Source organism: Mirounga angustirostris, unplaced genomic scaffold (assembly GCF_029215605.1).
Source record: "Mirounga angustirostris isolate CCGP_5_RB_7025 unplaced genomic scaffold, mMirAng1.0.hap1 SCAF_3, whole genome shotgun sequence".
NCBI lineage: Eukaryota > Metazoa > Chordata > Mammalia > Carnivora > Phocidae > Mirounga > Mirounga angustirostris.
In genome coordinates, this window is record NW_026991711.1 from 128378609 (window position 1) to 128385477 (window position 6869).

The 6869-nt window shown below is 37.2% G+C and overlaps 1 protein-coding gene across 7 annotated transcripts in view; it reads right to left on the reverse strand.

Annotated features, from left to right (window-relative positions):
• The window catches only part of FIGN (fidgetin, microtubule severing factor), a 130257-nt gene that overhangs the window by 26920 nt on the left and 96468 nt on the right, over positions 1-6869 (reverse strand). The window lies entirely within an intron of this gene.

Here is a 6869-nt window from a genome sequence, read left to right on the forward strand (position 1 = left end):
AGAGAGTTTGGAGGAATCAAGGCAAAAGCATCATCACTATCAGAAAATCACCACATACAAACTAGTGGACAGCAGAGCTGTTGCTGTTTATGACAAGGAAGTACAACCCTGGAAAAATAAGCCTAATGGAAGACTGCACCCCAGTTGTGGCAAAGATTTGTATTATAAAAAGGATGAAAACTGGTAGTCATTACTGAATATTTAAGAAGACTTCCAACTTTCAGGAAGATGTATAGCTTTTGAGGAAATATATGAAACTATGTGGAAAAGAAATGGTTACTGTCTAAAGAATACTTATTGTCTCTCCCCTCAAGGAAAAAAAAATCCATTCCATTTAGAATTCATTAAAACTTAGAAAATGTGTTTACAATATTACACAGCTGTCTGGTCTTTTTCACACTCGTCTCTGCCCCCAAACGCAAACACATTGCTCTGTTTCCATCATCTTCCTCCTTCACTTCATAAAGCAAGTAATCAGTAGGTGCTAGAGATTTCTGCCTATTGTGTAGTTTTGGGTATTCCCCTTGTTTTCTTTGAGGTTACTACTTGGGCTCTTTATGGTAGGAGAGTTCTCCCAGGAAGGCAACTCTGCTTGAGTTACGGAAGAACCCCACTTGACAGATGTGCAGTTCATGCTCACTTTGTAACATCTGAACTCCTGCTGGTTTCACTTCTGTAACAAAAGACTGCATTATGCTCTACTGACTAAGTCGTGAGGTTGGTTTGATTTTAGTATATTTTTGTATCTTATGCATATTGTGTGATAGATAACGTAAGTATACATTTGTACAAAGAAAGACAGTGCTTTAATAATTAAAAACATTTAGTTAGGTTATCCATGAATGGTGCAAACTTTGTTCCCCAAGTTTATCATCCATTTCAGTCTTATTTAAAAATTAGAAAGTTAAACTATCCTTATTTGGATAGTAAGATATATGGTTCCCTAAGAAAATCTATTTTAGGTTAAAATATCTTACTCTTAGCATGAGAATTCTTTGTATTATTATTGTTGTTGTTGTTATTATTACTACTTCATCTAGGAAGACTTCCCAGACATTGCTGCCTTCTCTTTTAATCTACCGTTCCCCACATTACCCAGTACTTGCATTTTGATGCTCATTTTATTTTCCTGTCTCATCTGTATCACCTGCTAGACTAATCTGTTTGAGACCAGGAATCCATACCATTAGAAGAGGTCAGGAACCTAGTCTGTCTTGTTCATACCTATATGTCCAGTGATAGAGTATCTATATAAAGTAGGTACTATATTTGTTCTATAGATGTATTTATCTCTAACTTTATACATAAATCTAGATATTTATATCTTTCTGTATCTAGAAAGGTTTGCTCCATGAAGGCCCTACCATACTCTCTATATCTAATACTTAAAATATTTAAAACATTATAAATTATTTTGGAAGTCATAAACTGAACCAAAAAATGTTAAAATATGTTCTTTCTTTCTACCTTTATAGTTCTACCTTCATAAATGTCTGGAGAGCTGGGCTCAAATTTAGAATTTTCTGTCTCCTGGGTCATCAGAGCTCTTCCAAAATAGGAGAGGCTGACCTGTGACTGGCTTTTCTTTTTGCTCACAATCATCTCACTGCATAAGCAGCTTAACATGCATGCTGTAGAAGGCTCCATCCATTGCCTGCTATTCCCTCACCTCCAACCAGCTGCCTCTTGGCCTCCACTTGGGTCCAGAAGTACACACATGGAGGACACTTTCCACCTGTGGGAGGACAGACCTGGTGAAGAGCCCTGCATGGGTCCTAGAAGTGGACTCGGAATTCCAAGTATCTGGAACATGGTCTACAAGGAGGGCATGGATTCTAAATTGAAACATCCTCATGGCCCTTGGACTCCTCACAATAGGGCATATGAGAGTGTTGGAAGAGGGCAAGACTGGACCTTCTAATACACGGTGCCCTTTTCATCTGGGGCAAAGGATGGTTGTAGTGACTTGTATCAAATAATTTAGTGGTCTCCAAAATTAAAAGAAATATTGTTTATGCTTCTTTTCCTCTTTTTCAATAGAAGATACTATGTTAGGAGCCAAAAGACATACATTTTAGTACTAGCTCCCTAGTCACTATTACAGTAATCTTGGTCTTAAGACCAGTCTCTGGGGCGCCTGGGTGGCTCAGTTGGTTAGGCGACTGCCTTCGGCTCAGGTCATGATCCTGGAGTCCCTGGATCGAGTCCCGCGTCGGGCTCCCTGCTCGGCGGGGAGTCTGCTTCTCCCTCTGACCCTCCCCCCTCTCATGTGCTTTCTCTCATTCTCTCTCTCTCAAATAAATAAATAAAATCTTTAAAAAAAAAAACAAAAAACAAAACAAAAGACCAGTCTCTGAATTTAAAATTCCTCACTAGTCAACCCCACACAATTGCTATAAATGCCATTGACATAATGTATGCAATGAATAAATTACTATTACAAAGCCAATAATTGGCAGAATTGGGGCCAGAATTTAAGTTTACTCTTCTTATTCTAGTAGCTTTGTTACTCCTTTTACTCAAATCTTGTATTATTTCCACACATTGGCTTTGGTATATCTTGTAGGCCAACACTGAGCAAGATATATTTCATATAAAAAATAATCCTTCCACCTTCACCTCCAGAGCTCTTTTTTGTCTTTTAATTTTTATTTATTTATTTGAGAGAGAGATAGCACAGAGGGAGAGTGAGAGGGAGAAGCAGACTCCCCGCCGAGCAGAGAGCCTGATGTGGGGCTTGATCCCAGGACCCCGAGATCACGACCTGAGCCAAAGGCAGATGCCCAACTGACTGAGCCACCCAGGTGCCCCCACCTCCAGAGCTCTTGAACAAGTTACTTTCTTAACTAGGGTTGTCCATTTCCATTGTCATGGGTACTCACCTCTGAGAAGGAGAAAGTATAACCAATAAGTATGATTCTAGACCTTTCTGCAATTTTTGGATCTCTTACTAACTTCTACCCATAAAATATCTATGGTCATTTTGGGTTAGAGTCTGCCAATTGGTATATACTTTATAGAATGCAGAAAATTTATGAAAAAAAAAAGAAATTAATGATGTAGAATTTGCTATAGGATGTAATACTTGCATTTACTGAAAGAAAAAAAAGTAAATAGAGTATTTTAGATATTTTACCAAAATTATTTTTATACTGTTTACAATATTTTATTCACTCTTCTTACCAAGAACTATCTTTAAAAAAATCATAATTGGCCACAATAAGGACCTTTAATTCTTAACTGTTAATTCTGCTGAAATGTCAGTATTGTCATATTCTGACCACAGTGGATTGAATCTTGGCATATATTTGAATTGTTCCAGGTCTGAAGCCCTAGACTTCCAGTAACTAGTCATGGGACCTGAGGCAAATGACTTAGCCCTCCTATGTCTCAGTATTCCCACCTTTGAAATGGGGATAATATGGGAATGCAAGCTGGTGCAGCCACTCTGGAAAACAGTATGGAGATTCCTTAAAAAGTTGAAAATAGAGCTACCTTATGACCCAGCAATTGCACTACTAGGTATTTACCCCCAAAGATACAAAGGTAGTGATCTGAAGGGGCACCTGCACCCCAATGTTTATAGCAGCAATGTCCACAATAGCCAAACTATGGAAGGGGCCCAGATATCCCTCAACAGATGAATGGATATAGAAGATGTGGAATGAATACATGTATAATGGAATATTACTCAACCATCAAAAAAGGGAAAACTTGCCATTTGCAATGATGCGGATGGAACTAGAGGGTACTATGCTAAGTGAAATAAGTCAATCAGAGAAAGACAATTATCTCACTCATATGTGGAATTTAAGAAACAAAACAGAGGATCATAGGGGAAGAGAGGGAAAAATAAAACAAGACGAAATCAGAGAGGGAGACAAACTGTAGGAGACTTTTAATCATTGGAAACAAACCGAGGGTGCTGGAGGGGAGAGGGGTGAGTGGATGGGGTAACTGGCTGATGGGCATTAAGGAGGGCACCTGATGTAATGAGCACTGGGTATTATATAAGACTGATGAATCCCTGAACTCTACCTCTGAAACTAATAATAGATTATATGTTAATTGATTGAATTTAAATTAAAAAAATAAAAAACAAAAAAAAATGAAATGGAGATAATAATAGTTTCCTTGGAAAGGTTGTTCTGAGGGTGAAAATGAGAAGATGGAAGGAAAGCAACTAGAACATTATGTTACTTTCCTGGAACTATCATTGCCAGAGTTCTTTGATATTCCAAGGGACAGAACTAAAAAGAAATAATGAGAAGTTACTGGTAGATAGATTTCAGAAGCACAATAAAAAATGCCCTTTGATCTTTCTGCTACTAATTTATAATTAGGAGAATAATCCTTTTTCTGGCCCTGCCAATAACTTACTGTGTTACTTTTAACAAAAATAACTTTCACAAGCAGCTAGAGTTAAGTTCACAAACTGTGCAAAGAAAATTCAGCCAAGGGGTACCTGGGTGGCTCAGTCAGTTAAGCGTCTGCCTTTGGCTCAGGTCATGATCCCAGGGTCCTGGGATCGAGCCCAGTGTCAGGCTCCCTGCTCAGCAGGAAGCCTGCTTCTCCCTCTTCCACTCCCCCTGCTTGTGTTCCCTCTCTCACTGTCTCTCTCTGTTAAATAAATAAATAAAATCTTTTAAAAAAGAAAAAGTAACAAAAAAAAAGAAAAGAAAATTCAGCCTTCAGGTAATCTAGCTCTTCCTCTCTTACCCTATGTTCAATCAAGAATAGTGTTCTCAGTTAATCCTTTAAAACACTAACATCTGATTCTTCTTCATTCCCATGCTACTGCTTTTAGGTCAACCTTGTCCCTTTTCAGCAGGGTCTCTCCAGTTCTTATTTGTATATATTTTTGGGGGACTTATTTTTAAAAAAAGAAACTTTCCTTGGTTTTAAAATGCAAGCTTATTATTTAAAAATATGGAAACTACATAAATAAAAAGTGACCATTATTTATAATCATGTAGCAATGACTTCCATTAAAGCTACTTTTTACTTAAAAGTTTTCATTTTCCTTTGAGTATTTTAAAATTTACTTGGAATTTTCCTCTGTAGTTCTAGTTCTTATATTGTTGACAGCATGCTGTACACACTACTAACTTTAAGGGATATCCTACACTTTCTCCTACCTTATGTCTTTATATACGCTGTTCTTTCTACTTGTGATGCCCTTCCCTACCCTATACTATTCTTTCCTTCTTGGCAGTCCCACTAGACTGCGAGGTCCTTGAGGTCAGTTATCTCTTTCAGTACTTATCATTGGGGTGTGTGTGTGTGTGTGTGTGTGCGTGTGTGTCAACATCTTATGAACTTGTGTGATGCTACAGTGTGTTTTTCTATCAAAATTATATGTGATAAGTGAATATGATTGTTCTTTTGCATAGTGTTCAGTGACTAGTGATGTCTGATTCTTAGTTACACATAGCTATGCAAGAAAATGTTTTGGGAACTTAAAAGGAAGATGTATAACTTTCCTGTGGTAAATTCCTATTCAGAATCATTTAGCCACTTATGGCATTTGTTTATGTGTTCATCTCTTTCACTAGGCAAAGACTGTCTTATTCATTTTATGTTTCCAGCATTTCCCACTGTACTTCGCACAGAATAAGTGCTCCATCAATAAGAAAGGAAAAATTAAATAAGCAAAAATGTCAAATTAGTGATAAAACCAGACCAACTAAATTCTTATGAAACACAGAGCAGTCACTATATACATAAATAGTACCTATTTTTTTTATAAAATCAGAATAATATATATTTTCTCTTAGTACTTACTATATGTATGCTTAATATCGAATGCACTTGATGATTATAATATTCATTAATACAGTCCTCACAAAATCTAACAAATAAAATAAGACTTCATTATGGGTGCTAGACCCATCATGCATTATGGGTGCAAGACCTATGGGTGCTACTGAGTAAGACTTAACAGGTAATAAGATTGTGATAAAATGTTTAATCGTTATACTTAAATGTTGTGTTTAAAAACTTTGGATAGTTGGGGCGCCTGGGTGGCTCAGTTGGTTAAGCCACTGCCTTCGGCTCAGGTCATGATCCTGGAGTCCCGGGATCGAGTCCCGCATCGGGCTCCCTGCTCAGCGGGGAGTCTGCTTCTCCCTCTGACCCTCCCCCTTCTCATGCTCTCTCTCTCTATTTCATTCTCTCTCTCAAATAAATAAACAAAATCTTTAAAAAATAAAAAAATAAAAAAAATAAAAACTTTGGATAGGTAACCAAGTATCAGGAACAAGAATTATAAATATGCTTTTAAATTTCTTATACTTGAAGTCACATCACTTGCATTCTATTTGTAAAACTCTCTCAACAGAGTTTATGCCATGACTGGTCCAAACGATACTTGATAACTAATGGTTAGAGGGAACAGACTGATATTTAAGATGTGAATCTGCACCATGGTAACTTTGATCTGTTATTTTATATTACGGATAACCAGATATGGCATTTTTTAAAAAGGTCTAGATCACTCAAGAAAAGGAACGGCTTCATTGCACCAATGGGAACTGCTCCTTAGCATAGCTTAAAAAACAGATAAATGGATAGAGAGACAGAGAGAGAGAGAAAGAGAGAGAGATGAGAGATAAGGTTTCTTTTTTTTTGGAGGGGACGCTTTTGGGAAAAGAGTCATGCTCTGTACTTTGTAATAAATCTAAAGAGTAGGTAGGTACTTCTAAAATCAGTTGTGTAGCTTGCTCTTAAAATGATGACACAGTCCATTCATTGTGGTTAAAGTCCGTTCTGGGTTGCTTGAGAATACAGTTTGCCCTTTTTACAAGTCTGACTGTTACTGTACATTTTCTCTTTTGTGTAAGGTCACTTAGTGAGATTAAACTGTTTGC